The following is a 17,319-nucleotide window of genomic DNA, read 5'->3' on the forward strand; positions in this document are numbered from 1 at the left end:
TTCTGAAACCAGAGCCTGCAAAACTTGCTGATGAATTAGATGTGGGGTGTGAGAATCATGGATCTTATAAAATGATATTATTTAGTAAATTGTTATCATAGGAAGAGGTGATCAAAGATTTTATAGTCAAAAAATGTAGGAATAAAAATATTTTAGAGGTGAATCAAGCAGTTAATAAAAACATAATGTTATTTTCTGTACTTTTTGATGTTTGTGGTATTTATGAGCTTTTAAAAATCTGTAATTTGTTATTTGTTTTCTCTTTCTAATGATTCACTTTCATACCTAATATTGTATTTGTAATTGTGTGTTCTTTTCTTAAAGAGAACCTTCAGAGTGAATAAACTTCAGGCCTCACAAAACCTGAATTAAACTCTGCCCCTTACTCATATGTAGGTAGTAATTTAAAGTTAATGAGGCATTTAAAATTTTTACTTCTCATAAAATACATAAAACACGCACGAAATAGAAGTCGATTGTAAGCTCAATATAATATTAGGAATAAAGTAATATTGGGGGGAAAAAAGATCATCTCGGGCCAGCCTCTCAAGTATTTTCCCAAACTTCCCACCCGTTCTTCCTCCCACAGTTTTTCAAAACTCATTAAATGCGTCCAGAATTTCTCCTCACGTTTCCTTTGGGAAGGCAGGGATTACACGCATTCTAAAAAGAGCCTCTTGAATAGTAATGCTGAAGTATTTTTTACCAGAGAGGTGCTTTCAGCAGCACAACAGCCTCAGCTCCCGGTGAACTGTCACATCAGTACAAGATTCCGAGGCGCCGAGAGGGGCGTAACCAGAGGACGGAGCGTAAAGATGCGCGGGGCTCCCTTGGCCAGCGGAGTGGGCGGGGCTCAGGAGCTTTCCCCGCCCCGAGAGGCCTGACACATGCGCCCAGCGGTTTCTCAGGGAATGAGGTGTGGATTGTTAGGTGACCCTGGCCGCTTACTTCCGCTTCCGAAAGATGCGCATCCGGGTCACACCAAAGCCGCCGTTTCCTTGACCCGGTTGGTTCTGCTGTGGGTCCGGTCTGTTCCCATGTCCTGCTGTAGGACTTTTGCAGCCTTTGGGTGAGTCTCCATCGCCGACAGAGTCTGAGTGACAGCCGGCCGAGTATAACATGTTAGCGGACCGGTCAAGAGCTCTGTCCCAGTCCCTGAGTAGGAGTTCTCTTTGCCTGTTCCTTATCCCAGCAATGCTTCCCTCACCCCAGCCCTATCCCCCACCATGGCCTCGGTTTTTTTTTTTTTTACCTCAGTTTTTTCTTTCTCGTTCCTGTGCCCCTTTCACCTCGCTGTTTTCCCCAGCCTCATCCTCCCCTTTCAGCCCGGGTTTCCTGTCTTTCGCTTTCCTCCCAGCCGCTGCTGGTCTGTTCTCCCTATTCTCCCACTTTAGCACCTTTTATTTCCCTACCCTTGATCCTAGGATCTCAACTGTTCTTTCACCCAGCGGGACGACTCACCTTCTCTTTGTGCTCACCCTTCTCTACTCGGAAACTGAGCCTGTCTCTCTAGGGTCCTAGGTCCTCGTCTCCCGACTTTCCTAACCTAATGCCCCCCGCCCCCTCCTGGGACTAGTAGGTGACATTTTTTTTTTCTCTTGGGATTCTCCCGCCTTTTCTTAGCTAGAAGAAGGCCTTGCCAAAGCCCCAATATGGGAAGACTTCTCCAACTGGGGGAAGTTTTGCCCCAAGGCGCTGGTTGAGACGGAACTCTGGTAGCTTCCGTAGTTAGGGAACAACAAAGGCGTTCCCAGTTCCGTGCTGGAGCACAGTTTGGGGGCTCTCTCAAGAACAGGCAAACAGGTGGCAGGCCTACGTTACTGCTAGCGGTTGGGCTTTTGTGATCTTGTTAATTGACGGGTCAGAGAACGTCTTGTCAGTTTTGTGTTCTCTCTAATGAGAATGGATGTGGACAGCTGAGGCAAAAATGCGGGTGTTCTGGGACAGTCAGCCCCGTTTTCTGCATGGGCTTACTAATAGGACAGTTTGCTGTGACAAAGAACAGGGTTTTTTTCTGAGACTATTAGCCCTGGAGTTATAAGCTTATTGTCAAAAATTTTAGTGTGTTGTTACTGAAACGTTTTCTGCTAAAGAGTTCACTATAGTAGTTTCAAAGTACGTTTTCTTAAACTCAGTATGCAGAAATGTTTCCCTGTGCTTGCCTTTTATACATTGTTTCTTCATTTTTAGTCCAAGTTTTCTATTTTTCTTCTTGTTTCTTCATAAGCCAGAACTACAATACTTAATTTCCTAGAATATTCTTCAAACTTTTATTTTTTTCTTTACTGGTTCCACTTTAGTCTTAAAATCATCTTTTTCTCATTTTGAGACTTAGGAATTCTTTTGTAAATTTCTCCAAAGGTTTTGTTAAATTCTATTCAAGAGTTAAGTCATTTGTAAAATTAAGGGATTGGATTTAAACATTGTTATTGCCCCATTTCCCAAATCTTGTGATCCCGAGGTGTAGTATGAGAGACAGGGTCGGATAATTTTCGTTTTTCTGATGTTTATGGTGTATGCCTAGCATTTGATTGCAGATGTTTTTTTTGTGTCATCAAGTTCTGTAACATAAATTCTCTAAAATTTGGCACTTCCATGTGAAAAGAATACAGTTTTTAGCATCTGCCTTTCTTGATTGGTGAGTTATAGAAAAGTCTCCCTCATTATATGATACATAATGCGTATGAGAATGTATCATAGACCTTGGCTTGTTCTAAAATTGGGCTGCTCCATTCAGCTATTTTTAGCAAGTGACTTTGGAGGTTAGCCTTGTCAGTCTCAGAAGCCACAGAGAAAGCCCCTTCTGGTTGACTTTGAGGAGAGTTCCCTACCTGTACCTCTTACCCAGCATACAGATGCTACATCTAGCTTCCACTCAACTTTGCCTCATCATTTTCTGTCCTTCAAACCAATGGTAGTGAGTATGGGATGACTCCAGGTGCTTTCTCCAAATTTGTGGACTTCTTTTTTTGTGCCATGGGAACCCAATAGATGGACCCATATTTGGGTTGATGCAGGGCTCTCTTTCAGTCTTTTCCTGGATTTGTATATCCTGAGCATGTCTAAGTCTAAACCCAGGTAGATTTCTACAGTTTAGAGCTAGAGGGAACCATAGAGTTCAAAAGTTCAAAACTAGTCCTTTATTATTTATTTATTTGTTTGTTTGCTTTACTAGCCCTTCATTTTACAACTGAGGAAATTAGGGCTTAAAAAATAGTGATGATTTTTCCAAGGTCTTTTTTTTTTTTTTTTTTAATGAAATCTTGCATATGCACGCAGGATAATGGATTTTTGTTACAATAAAACTATAGGCTGGAGAGCACAACGTAGTATTTAATGGCTCATTTTTCAATAAATTTATCTCATATGATTGAGTGTTTGGGGATAAGAAATATTTGATGCAGATTTTTAAATCCAAAGCTGAAGTCATTTGGCCTTCAATGAGGGAATAGAAAAACTATTGTGCAGAAGTAGAAATTGAAAATTTTGTGGGACAGGGTCTCTTTATCTCCTTTTTTCTTCTAAAATGATTTTGGCATATTATGATATGAATTCTGCATAGAAGCCCTTAAATGAAATAAACATCCTAGGGTTTCAGTGGAGCAGTTTTGTTATTCATGCTGCTGGGTCTTGTACATAAGAACATTGATAGGGTTTGTGATTCTTGAAAAGCCTGCACCTCTTACCTAGCTGCCACACAGAAAAATATAATCACTAGAGTCAGGTTAGTGTGTGTTTATTTTTAAAGCTCAAGTGTGGAATCTAGCACTGAACAGAAATCGATTACTATTGGTTTTTTAATAGAATTTTCTGCTTTAGTTAGGCAAAGTGTTAATTTGTAACCCTGAGGACTCAATTTAAAATACATTTCTGCATATTAGTTTTAAGCCATATTAGTTTAAGCCTGCATATTAGTTTTAAGTCTACAAACATGTTTGTATTGTTTTGGTTTAGTTGTCATTTTGTCACTTATCTTGCTTCTGTATTTTGTTTTACCTGTTTTAATTTTGTCGTCAAGACACGTACCCTAGGATGTGTTTTAAGGAAGATGCAGTTTTAAATTGAAACAATATATATCTCCACTGCGTCCTTTCTGTTTGTACCTTACAGTGTGATGGTTTCTGTGTTCTGCTTAAGCTACTTCATGACTTCATCCTCTTTTTCTTGATTGCAAATAAAAGGATTGTGGAACTTTTGGTAGTTGTTTGTCTAAAAGATTTTTTATTCTGACTCTAAAAACAGGGTATTTTAGCTCAGGTGTGATTTAAATGGAGAAGTAGTAGTTCAAAATGGAAATGTGTATTTAAAAATATTAGGAATAATTCATTCTTCCCGAACATTCATTTATTTGATTTATATCAAAGAGTTGAATTGTTATATTTATAATAAAGTAGAAAATAGATGGACTTTCTGTCTGCTCATTTGTTTAAAATAAAATGCAAGAGCATGTCAGTGCACAATATATGGTTTAAGTTATAAACTGTCCTTGGCATAGTGATATCCTTTATTATCAGAGAATATTGCAAACAGTGGAACAGCAGCCACATCTTCATCTAGATGTTTTTATTTGGTCCTATTAACCTAAGTCCTAGGGTAATTAATTATTAAAAGTAGAAATAACTAGAGTATTTTCTCTGTTAATTTTATAGTATATTAAAAGTAGACATTTGAAATATGGGCTTCATAAAATCTGCCTTTACTATTTTCCTCTTTTATATATGTAGTAGTATTTTAAATCAGAAAAGGATGTGTAGTTTAAATAGTACTGACATATTGTATACAAGTTGACAGATTAGCCCAAGGCAATCAGTGCTTAATATCTTAAAATCTTCTAGATTCTATTGTAAATGGAATTGTTTTCTTGATTTCCCTTCTGGATTGTTCATTGCTGGTGTTTAGGAACAACAGATATTTTTTGTGTTGCTCTTGTACTCTACCACATTGCTGAATTTGCTAATTATTTCTAATAGCTTTGTTGTGTATTCTTTGGGATATTCAATATATAGGATCGTGTCATTTTCAAATAGGGATAGTTTTACTACTTTTCCAAATTAGTGCCTTTTATGCCTTTTCCTTGCCTGTTCATTTTTGCTTGAATTTCCAGTACAACATTGAAGAGCATTGGTGACGGTAGGCATCCTTGTCCTGTTCCTGATCTTAGGGGGAAAGCGTTCAGTCTTTTACCATTGAGTATCATGTTAGGTGTGAGTTTTTCATACGTTCTTTATCATATTGAGGAAGTTCCTTCTAGTCCCATATATCTGGGTGTTTTTATCAAGAAACGTTGCTGGATTTGTCAGATGCCTTTTCTGCATCAATTTGGATAATCGTGGGTATTTTTTCCTCAAGCATCATTGCTTACCAGTGACAATGGTCTTTAATCTTTAAACTAGATTTTATGATATTTTATCATTTTCAAAACACAGCATGATTTCTCTTCATTATTTGGGTTTAAGGTTCTTACATTAATCTATATCACAGCTTAATATAAATTTTATAGGAATAATTTATAGACATTTATAGATGCAATTTTCATTTGGGAAGCTTTCATAACTGAACTGTAGAAGTCTGTAACTAGTAAAATTGTAATAATAAAAGTGAACTTTATGTTCTAAAATTGATTGTGATGATGAATGCCCACCTATGTGATACCGTGAGCCATTGATTGTATACTTTGGATGGATTGGTGTGGTGTGTGAATATATCTCAATAAAATGGCAAAGAAGAAAAAGAAGCGGACTTTTACGTAGCACTTACTATGTGTCAGGAACTTGTGTTCTAAGTCGTTATACTAAATCTTTAATCCTTACAAACCCTATGAAGTAAATACGATTGTCATCCTCATTTTACAAATGAGGGAATCAAAGTTACATAACCTGCTCAAAGTCCTACAGTTAATTAGAAGAGAGCTGTATTTGAATTCAGTTTTTTTAGCTCCAGAGTACATGGCCTGTTTGCGAAAGGGTTTACTAGTGATTTCCTCCTTTTAGGTTAGGTTAAAAATCCAATTTCTCTGAAACACAAAAAGGACATTACTTTTGGTTGGAGAACAGGGAGTTTTCTGGTCTTTCTATTTATGCTGGCGTAAGGCAAATTGTAAACTCTTGCTACCTGTTCCTCAGGTGGCAAAACCATATATTGAGAGAGCAAAATAGGATTGAGTCCTACCTAAAAAAAAATTATCATATGGAAATTGATTATTTTTGGGTTATTTGGAGAAAAGGGAGTATTTTTAATAACATGAATTCCATGTTACTAAAATGTAATTTGCTTTGAAGTTAATTCCTTTCCTTTTTTTGATCTGCAGAGTATTAAATAAATTCTGAAATCTTAATGTTCTCCAAGTGAATTTAAGAACTTCAAAATATACAACAGAAGAATCAAACTGAAATTTCTGTTTTAGTTAAAGGTACATCAAAAAGATTTTCCAAATTTGGAAGTTTGTGCAAAATTAAGCACATTTATATCTTTAGGACTACCATGTTTAGAGTAGTGTACTTAAACTAGTGTTTTTATTTTACTTTATGAAATAGGGAAATTTTCACAAACCAATTCCTTTTTTTTAATTAAAGAAATAATAGTCATTTAGAATGTTGTTGATCATATTAGTATTATTTTGTGCTTTTATTTTTCCCAAATAAAAGAATTTTAGTTGCAACTCTAAGAAGAGTAGATTATTTTAATTCAGATGTATTAATTAAATATATTTTGCCCATAAAAATTTTTTTTTAACTAGAGAAGTTGTAGATTTACAGAAAGATCATGCCAAAATTTATAGACTTCCCAAGATACCCTCCCTCATTTTTAACATTTGCATTACATGTGGTGCTTTGGTTAAAATTGATGAGAGAATATTATTATAATGTGCTATATGCTATAGTCCACAGTTTACATTAGGATTCACTGTGTTGTACAGGCATGTGTTTGTGTGTTTTTTTTTTCATTGTTGTTCTAGCAATATATATACCCCCTAAAATTGTCTTGATTTCACCCCCCACATTTGGTGGGAAATGCACTGTTATAGAGCTAAAATGTGTAAGCTTTGTTATGAGGATTTACTTGCTGGTATTTAGAATTTCAGTAGTTTCCTTTTACCTGAAATTTAATAATGCTGCTGAATTTAGGAAAATTGGTAGTTTGTTGCTATCAGCACTGTTACTATAGAAATAAATTAGAATGATAGCTCTTAGGTGAATCGAACGTCATTTTTTAGTTTCTATGGTATTTTAAAAAGATTTAATTCAGAATCATCTGTCCCCCCATCCTTTTTTTTTTTTTTTTTTTTTTTTAATCATCATTTTATTGAGATATATTCACATACCACGCAGTCATACAAAACAAATTGTACTTTCGATTGTTTACAGTACCATTACATAGTTGTACATTCATCACCTAAATCAATCCCTGACACCTTCATTAGCACACACACAAAAATAACAAGAATAATAATTAGAGTGAAAAAGAGCAATTGAAGTAAAAAAGAACACTGGGTACCTTTGTCTGTTTGTTTGCTTCCCCTACTTTTCTACACATCCATCCATAAACTAGACAAAGTGGAGTTTGGTTCTTATGGCATTCCCAATCCCACTGTCACCCCTCATAAGCTACATTTTTATACAACTGTCTTCGAGATTCATGGGTTCTGGGTTGTAGTTTAATAGTTTCAGGTATCCACCACCAGCTACCCCAATTCTTTAGAACCTAAAAAAGGTTGTCTAAAGTGTGCGTAAGAGTGCCCACCAGAGTGATCTCTCGGCTCGTTTTGGAATCTCTCTGCCACTGAAGCTTATTTCATTTCCTTTCACATCCCCCTTTTGGTCAAGAAGATGTTCTCCATCCCACGATGCCGGGTCTACATTCCTCCCCGGGAGTCATATTCCACGTTGCCAGGGAGATTCACTTCCCTGGGTGTCTGATCCCACGTAGGGGGGAGGGCAGTGATTTCACCTTTCAAGTTGGCTTAGCCAGAGAGAGAGGGCCACATCTGAGCAACAAAGAGGCATTCAGGAGGAGACTCTTAGGCACAAATACAGGGAGGCCTAGCCTCTCCTTTGCAGCAACCGTCTTCCCAAGGGTAAAACTTATGGTAGAGGGCTCAACCCATCAAACCACCAGTCCCCTATGTCTGTGGTCATGTTAGCAACCATGAAGGTGGGGTAGGCAAATACCCCTGCATTCTCCACAGGCTCCTCAAGGGGGCACTACATCTTTTTTTTTTTTTTTTTTTTTTCCTTGTTTGTCTTTTTTCTTTTTTTTTTTTTTTTTAACTTTCCCTTCTTTTTTAAATCAACTGTATGAAAAAAAAAGTTAAAAAGAAAACAAACATACAATAAAAGAACATTTCAAAGAGACCATAACAAGGGAGTAAGAAAAAGACAACTAACCTAAGATAACTGCTTAACTTCCAACATGTTCCTACTTTACCCCAAGAAAGTTACCTAATATAGCAACATTTCAGAGAACTTGTTCCTACTACATCCATCAGAAACCAACAGACCACAGTCATTTCTGGGCATCCCCAGAACGCTAAATAGCCTATCTGTTCTTCTTGGATTATTGTTCCCCCTTCCTTAATTGCTCTCTACTGCTAGTTCCCCTACATTCTACATTCTAAACCATTTGTTTTACATTTTTCAAAGTTCACATTAGTGGTAGCATATAATATTTCTCTTTTTGTGCCTGGCTTATTTCGCTCAGCATTATGTCTTCAAGGTTCATCCATGTTGTCATATGTTTCACCAGATCGTTCCTTCTTACTGCCGCGTAGTATTCCATCGTGTGTATATACCACATTTTATTTATCCACTCATCCGTTGAAGGACATTTGGGTTGTTTCCATCTCTTGGCAATTGTGAATAATGCTGCTATGAACATTGGCGTGCAGATATCTGTTCGTGTCACTGCTTTCCGATCTTCCGGGTATATACCGAGAAGTGCAATCGCTGGATCGAATGGTAGCTCTATATCTAGTTTTCTAAGGAACTGCCAGACTGACTTCCAGAGTGGCTGAACCATTATACAGTCCCACCAACAATGAATAAGAGTTCCAATTTCTCCACATCCCCTCCAGTATTTGTAGTTTCCTGTTTGTTTAATGGCAGCCATTCTAACCGGTGTTAGATGGTATCTCATTGTGGTCTTAATTTGCATCTCTCTAATAGCTAGTGAAGCTGAACATTTTTTCATGTGTTTCTTGGCCATTTGTATTTCCTCTTCAGAGAACTGTCTTTTCATATCTTTTGCCCATTTTATAATTGGGCTGTCTGTACTATTGTCATTGAGTTGTAGGATTTCTTTGTATATGCAAGATATCAGTCTTTTGTCAGATACATGGTTTCCAAAAATTTTTTCCCATTGAGTTGGCTGCCTCTTTACCTTTTTGAGAAATTCCTTTGAGGTGCAGAAACTTCTAAGCTTGAGGAGTTCCCATTTATCTATTTTCTCTTTTGTTGCTTGTGCTTTGGGTGTAAAGTCTAGGAAGTGGCCTCCTAATACAAGGTCTTGAAGATGTTTTCCTACATTATCTTCTAGGAGTTTTATGGTACTTTCTTTTATATTGAGATCTTTGGTCCATTTTGAGTTAATTTTTGTGTAGGGGGTGAGGTAGGGGTCCTCTTTCATTCTTTTGGATATGGATATCCAACTCTCCCAGCCCCATTTGTTGAAAAGACCATTATGGCTCAGTTCGGTGACTTTGGGGGCCTTATCAAAGATCAGTCGGCCATAGATCTGAGGGTCTATCTCTGAATTCTCAATTCGATTCCATTGATCTATATGTCTATCTTTGTGCCAGTACCATGCTGTTTTGGCAACTGTGGCTTTATAATAAGCTTCAAAGTCAGGGAGTGTAAGTCCTCCCACTTCGTTTTTCTTTTTTAGAGTGTCTTTAGCAATTCGAGGCATCTTCCCTTTCCAAATAAATTTGATAACTAGCTTTTCCAAGTCTGCAAAGTAGGTTGTTGGAATTTTGATTGGGATTGCATTGAATCTGTAGATGAGTTTGGGTAGAATTGACATCTTAATGACATTTAGCCTTCCTATCCATGAACATGGAATATTTTTCCATCTTTTAAGGTCCCCTTCTATTTCTTTTAGTAGAGTTATGTAGTTTTCTTTGTATAGGTCTTTTACATCTTTGGTTAAGTTTATTCCTAGGTACTTGATTTTTTTAGTTGCTATTGAAAATGGTATCTTTTTCTTGAGTGTCTCTTCAGTTTGTTCATTTCTAGCATATAGAAACATTACTGACTTATGTGCATTAATCTTGTATCCCGCTACTTTGCTAAATTTGTTTATTAGCTCTAGTAGGTGTATTGTCGATTTCTCAGGGTTTTCTAGATATAAGATCATATCATCTGCAAACAATGACAGTTTTACTTCTTCTTTTCCAATTTGGATGCCTTTTATTTCTTTGTCTTGCCGGATTGCCCTGGCTAGCACTTCCAGGACAATGTTGAATAACAGTGGTGACAGCGGGCATCCTTGTCTTGTTCCTGATCTTAGAGGGAAGGCTTTCAGTCTCTCACCATTGAGTACTATGCTGGCTGTGGGTTTTTCATATATGCTCTTTATCATATTGAGGAAGTTTCCTTCAATTCCTACCTTTTGAAGTGTTTTTATCAAAAACGGATGTTGGATTTTGTCAAATGCTTTTTCAGCATCTATTGAGATGATCAATTGATTTTTCCCTTTCGAGTTTTTAATGTGTTGTAATACATTGATTGTTTTTCTTATGTTGAACCATCCTTGCATGCCTGGAATGAACCCCACTTGGTCATGGTGTATGATTTTTTTAATGTGTCTTTGGATTCGATTTGCAAGTATTTTGTTGAGGATTTTTGCATCTATATTCATTAGGGAGATTGGCCGGTAGTTTTCCTTTTTTGTAGCATCTTTGCCTGGTTTTGGTATTAGATTGATGTTAGCTTCATAAAATGAGTTAGGTAGTGTTCCATTTTTTTCAATGTTTTGAAAGAGTTTGAGTAAGATTGGTGTCAGTTCTTTCTGGAAAGTTTGGTAGAATTCCCCTGTGAAGCCATCTGGCCCTGGGCATTTATTTCTGGGAAGATTTTTGATGACTGATTGGATCTCTTTGCTTGTGATGGGTTGGTTGAGGTCTTCTATTTCTTCTCTGGTCAGTCTAGGTTGTTCATATGTTTCCAGGAAATTGTCCATTTCTTCTACATTATCCAGTTTGTTGCCATACAGTTGTTCATAATATCCTCTTATAATTTTTTTAATTTCTTCAGGATCTGCAGTTATGTTACCTTTTTCATTCATTATTTTGTTTATATGGGTCTTCTCTCTTTTTGATTTTGTCAGTCTAGCTAGGGGCTTGTCAATCTTGTTGATCTTCTCAAAGAACCAACTTTTGGTGATATTTATCCTTTCTATTGTTTTTTGTTCTCTATGTCATTTATTTCTGCTTTAATCCTTGTTATTTCTTTTCTTGTACTTGGTTTAGGATTGGTTTGCTGTTCATTTTCTAGCTTCTTCAGTTGATCCATTAGTTCTTTGATTTTGGCTCTTTCTTCCTTTTTAATATATGCGTTTAGTGCTATAAATTTCCCCCTTAGCACTGCTTTTGCTGCATCCCATAGGTTTTGGTATGTTGTGTTCTCATTTTCATTCGTCTCTATATATTTAGCAATTTCTCTTGCTATTTCTTCTTTAACCCACTGATTGTTTAGGAGTGTGTTGTTTAACCTCCAGGTATTTGTGAATTTTCTAAGTCTCTGATGGTTATTGACTTCTAATTGTATTCCATTGTGGTCAGAGAATGTGCTTTGAATAATTTCAATCTTTTTAAATTTATTGAGGCTTGTTTTATGTCCCAGCATATGATCTATTCTGGAGAAAGTTCCGTGAGCACTAGAAAAGTATGTGTATCCTGTTGATTTGGGATGTAATGTCCTGTAGATGTCTGTTAAATCTAATTCATTTATCAGATTGTTTAGGTTTTCAATTTCCTTATTGGTCTTCTGTCTGGTTGATCTATCTATAGGAGAGAGTGATGTGTTGAAGTCTCCCACAATTATTGTGGAAACATCAATTGCTTCCTTTAGTTTTGCCAATGTTTCTCTCATGTATTTTGTGGCACCTTGATTGGGTGCATAGACATTTACGATTGTTATTTCTTCTTGCTGAATTGCCCCTTTTATTAGTATGTAGTGGCCTTCTTTGTCTCTCAAAACATCCCTGCATTTGAAGTCTATTTTATTTGAGATTAATATTGCTACACCTGCTTTCTTTTGGCTGTAGCTTGCATGAAATATTTTTTTCCATCCTTTCACTTTCAGTTTCTTTGTGTCCCTGTGTCTAAGATGAGTCTCTTGTATGCAACATATTGATGGTTCATTTTTTTTGATCCATTCTGCGAATCTATATCTTTTAATTGGGGAGTTTAATCCATTTACATTCAACGTTAAAACCGTGAAGGCATTTCTTGAATCGGCCATCTTATCCTTTGGATTATGTTTGCCATATTTTTCCCTCTCTCTATTAATATCCTTTATTGTACCCATACCGAATCTCTTTAGTACTGAACCTTTCTCCAGGTCTCTCTGTCCTGTCTTTGTTTCTCTGTCTGTAGGGCTCCCTTTAGTATCTCCAGTAGGGCAGGTCTCTTGTTAGCAAATTCTCTCAGCATTTCTTTGTCTGTGAAAAATTTAAGCTCTCCCTCAAATTTGAAGGAGAGCTTTGCTGGATAAAGTATTCTTGGCTGGAAATTCCTCTCACTCAGAATTTTAAATATATCATGCCACTGCCTTCTTGCCTCCATGGTGGCTGCTGAGTAATCACTACTTAGTCTTATGCTGTTTCCTTTGTATGTGGTGAATTGCTTTTCTCTTGCTGCTTTCAGAACTTGCTCCTTCTCTTCTATGTTTGACAGTGTGATCAGTATATGTCTCGGAGTGGGTTTTTTTGGATTTATTCTATTTGGAGTTCGCTGAGCATTTATGATTTGTGTATTTATGTTGTTTAGAAGATTTGGGAAGTTTTCCCCAACAATTTCTTTGAATACTCTTCCTAGACCTTTACCCTTTTCTTCCCCTTCTGGGACACCAATGAGTCTTATATTCGGACGTTTCATATTATCTGTCATATCCCTGAGGTCCATTTCGAGTTTTTCAATTTTTTTCCCCATTCTTTCTTTTATGCTTTCATTTTCCATTCTGTCATCTTCCAGGTCACTGATTCGTTGTTCAACTTCCTCTAGTCTTGTACTATGAGTGTCCAGAATCTTTTTAATTTGGTCAACAGTTTCTTTAATTTCCATAAGATCATCCATTTTTTTATTTAGTCTTGCAATGTCTTCTTTATGCTCTTCTAGGGTCTTCTTGATTTCCTTCATATCCCGTACTAGGGTCTCATTGTTCATCTTTAGTTCTTTGAGTAGCTGCTCTAGGTGGTGTGTCTCTTCTGGTCTTTTGATTTGGGTGCTTGGGCTTGGGTTATCCATATCGTCTGGTTTTTTCATATGCTTTATAATTTTCTGTTGTTTTTGGCCTCGTGGCATTTGCTGAACTTGATAGGGTTCTTTTAGGGTTTGTAGACCAGTTGAAGTCCTTATCTCTAATTTATCAGATCTACAGCTTCGTGGAGTACACTTTCTCTAACTAACCAGCAGGTGGCGTCCACGAGCCACCTGTTCTCCACAAGCCAGATCTCCCCTGCTTAGCCTTTTTGGTGAGTGGGGGAGTGAGTCTTGTGGGGCCCAATTGGTGTACCAAGCTTGCGTGTGTAGTTGGTGTTGCCTGCCCTGTATGTGGGGCGTGTTTCTGGGCAGTCGGGGAGGGGGGGTGGCCCTAACAATCAAATCTCCCTGATGATCCTAGAGTTTTAAAGCTGCTGCAATAGTCTAATCCTTCAGTTCAGTCCTGCCACAGTTTGTCTCTGCCACTGACCCACAAGTCTTTGGTATTGGCGTATGGCTCCTGAGACTTGCAAGTGGGCCCCTCTTCCAGGCTGTGCACCCCGGGTCCTCTGTTGAGGGATGACTGTGCTATGTCACAGGTGAGTGCCGTCCCCCCAGGGCAGTTCTGGGCTGCTGGGCTGTGTTGGGAGGCTCCCAGTCTGCTCAAATGATGGCTGAATGGGGCTCTGTTAATTCACACTGCTCCCCCTTCCCAGCTCTGGGACATTCAGCTGAGGTTGCAGGGAAGGCTAATGTCCACGCCCAGTTTTGTGGTGTGTGCCTGTTATTTGAAGCACTTCCGTCACACTGGGTTGTCTGGGGCAGCTCTGGGCTATGGGGCTGGCGATGGGCAGGAGTGTTTCCTGTCCACCAGGATGGTGGCTGTGAGCGGACACCCCCCTTTTCTTGGGAAGTTGTGTTGTTTAGTGAATTTTCTCAGCCACTGGAATATTGCCTTTTGTCTCAGAGCTCTCTTAGTTCTGCTCTTGACTTGACGTGCCCAAATTTCAATTCTTTGAAGCTTTCTGTATTGAGCTTCTTAGAGTAATTGTTTTAGAAAAAGCAAAAAGGATTTAAAAAAAAAAAAAAAAAGAAAAAAAAAACGGCCCTCCTCAGAGATCTAATGGGTTATTGAAATGCTAATAGACAAAGCAACCAGGGCCATTAAGGAAAGGTGGACAGGGCAGAGAGATCAGCCTTGCTTCGGGATTTGCATATGCGCCTCAAGGCCTGATCTCCGCCCTTCCCCTTTCTGTGTTCACCAGAACTCGAAAAATCCTCTGCTTTTATTTTGGAGTTTTTCGTGTTGTTTTTTTTCTATGTCTGTCTCCTCTCTGCTGGGCTGGCTGCTCTCAGAGTCTCTGGTGTCTGGTCTCAGTCTATCTATGGTTGGAGTTTGAATCAGTAGAATGAGTTTCCCATAAGAGCAGCCACTGCAATTCTGCCTTCTCCTTCCCGGAGCTGACAGCCCCTCCTCCCCCGGGACTGAGCCTGGCAGGGAGGGGCGCGGGTCCCCTGGCCGCAAAAACTTACAGATTTCGCTGATCTCAGCAGTTCCACGTTTTCATGAGTGTTGTATGAAGTATGCCCAAAGACAGATTGCTCTGTGGTGTCCAGTCCACGCAGTTCCTGGCTTTTTACCTACTTTCCTGGAGGAGTAACTAAAACATACAGCTCACCAGTCTGCCATCTTGCCCCGCCCTCATTTATTGATTCTTATCTCTAGCAAATCCTTTAAGGTTAACTATTTTTAGACAGGTTCAGTAGTACTACAATTATTATAAGGAGAAGCACAAAAAGCTTTTTTTTGGCTTGATTTTCAGTCTCATTAAAATGATTAAATTCCCCATCCTTTTTTTATAAGAGGAAATTTTAGTTTAGCACAATGATGTTAATTTCACTCTCTTTACTGACAGCTTAATGCAAAATATGTGAGTATAATTTTTTTCTCAGACTATTTTAGAGTTTAAAGAACATTTTAGAATTAAAAAAAAAATAGTACATAAATGTCTTATAAAAACATACCCTAATCATTTGTTTTCACTTGACTGCATTTTTTCTCTCAAATTTAAAGATGTCAAATTTGGGAAGAAATATCTGTGAAGTTAATCTAAAGTAAGGCTGAATTTTTCATCTTTGTCCTTCCTTTTCACTATGTGTTACTTTGCTATAGGTAGGAAGCAGTGATTAGATAGCTAACACTAATGAATAAGTGTTCTTGAGAGTGACAACTTGAATTTTTGTATAGTGAATAGGCAATTTCTCCTATTACTTGGATGTTTAATAGCTAGATGAACTCAAAATCTTGGTCTTATCTCATTTCTATATATTGGTTGCATATATATTATTTATATAATTATATATAATTAATATAATATTGGTACTTTACATTCTCTGAAATTGTTGTTTGTTTGGAATAACTACGTCAAACCATTTATTCTTACCCAGATGTTTTCATTTTCCTTTTTTTGTTCTCTTTCAGAGGTTTGCCTTTAAAAAACTATGATCTAGGGATTCACCGAAATTCAGAATGTTGTTTTTATGTAGTTTGAAGTGGGTATTTTCCTCTCATTTGACAGGCCAGTTCCCTTTTATCTTCTGGTAAAGTGGTTTTCAAGCTTTATTGACCATAAACCATAATAAAGATATACATTTTACATGATTATCCAGCACTTATACACACATATGTATATATTAGCATTTAAAATGGAAACAGAAAGTTTCATGAAACAGTATTTACCTTTACTGCTGGTGATGCATTCTAATATTTTCTATTCTGTTTTGTTTTATTGTATTTCATTTAAACTGGTTTCCATTTGCTAACTTGATATGATGACCTATTACTGTGTTAAAATAAAACTTTCTAGTGTCTGATAGATTTTTTCCTAGTATTTTCTTTTTGAAATTGAAAGTGTTTAGGTTTCCTAGTTCTGTTTTTTTCTTCCTTCCCTCTGAACTGTACCTTCTAATCTAAATAATTGTGCATTACATTTGAGAGTAAGAGGCCCTGTTGCCCTGATTATGGTTGCTGTCATCTCTGTTCTTTACTGTGACTAGGTACGTCATTTTTTTATAGCTACGTATTTGTATATTGTATTGAAGATTTCAAAATGTTTTGACAAAGACAAGGAGTATAGTATTAACAAGTTAAATAATGGATCCAATCTGTGAAGTAGAAAACATCCTTTTCATAATACCATGGAAACTCATTTAATAAAACAGAATAGCTTTCATATTTTGGTGAGACAAAGAAAATCAAGATTGTATTCATAGGAACTGCCTTTTTTAAAAAAATTTCTCTGTTTGCTTTCTGTATCATTTATGTATTTTGCATTTTTTATTGTGAAATATAGCATATAAACAAAAAAGTGATAACTTTCAAACTACAATTTCACAGGTAGAGAGCAAATTTTAAAGGCTGTTATGGGTTATAGTTCCACAATTTCAATTATTTCCTTATTGTGAAATATATGCAGGAAGGTGATAACTTCCAAAGTACAATTTAATGACTAGCTATAGAGCATATTTCAAAGAATGTTATGGTTACAGTTCCACCATTTTGGTTATTTCCTTCTAGCTATTCTAACACTCTAGCATCTAAAAAAATATATAAAGTTTCAGTTATTTGTAATCCTCTGTTAAAGCCTGTCTTGTCTGTTGCTACTCCTTCCTCTCATTTAATCACTTGATCTTCAGGGATGTCTAGGCAGTAGGATACATCATTTTAAAAACTAATCTAGGATCATGTTGAGATAAAATAATGTTTGGTCATATGCAGAGCTTCTATCATTAGAATCCTTTGCTACTTTCCGTTTAACAGACAAGGTTTAGGTAGATTCAGTTGCTTTTCACAAGTGTTGCTTCTGTTCTTGGCAACTAGCCAAAAGATTACAATGCTGCTT

At 37.1% G+C, this 17,319-nt stretch overlaps 1 protein-coding gene across 5 annotated transcripts in view; it reads left to right on the forward strand.

The window, feature by feature from the left end:
* Nucleotides 1-922: 922 nt before the first annotated feature.
* Nucleotides 923-17,319, forward strand: part of EYA3 (EYA transcriptional coactivator and phosphatase 3) — a 156,172-nt gene continuing 139,775 nt past the window's right edge. For 2 of the 5 annotated variants that reach the window (XR_005215452.1, XM_037828004.1), the window contains exon 1: nucleotides 923-1,069. The gene's annotated coding sequence lies outside the window, so the exon portion shown is untranslated. The remainder of the gene's footprint in view (nucleotides 1,070-17,319) is intronic. The other 3 variants (XM_037828000.1, XM_037828001.1, XM_037828003.1) reach the window with 2 other exon arrangements.

The sequence above is a fragment of the Choloepus didactylus genome, chromosome 2 (genome assembly GCF_015220235.1).
Source record: "Choloepus didactylus isolate mChoDid1 chromosome 2, mChoDid1.pri, whole genome shotgun sequence".
Classification (NCBI taxonomy): Eukaryota; Metazoa; Chordata; class Mammalia; order Pilosa; family Megalonychidae; genus Choloepus; species Choloepus didactylus.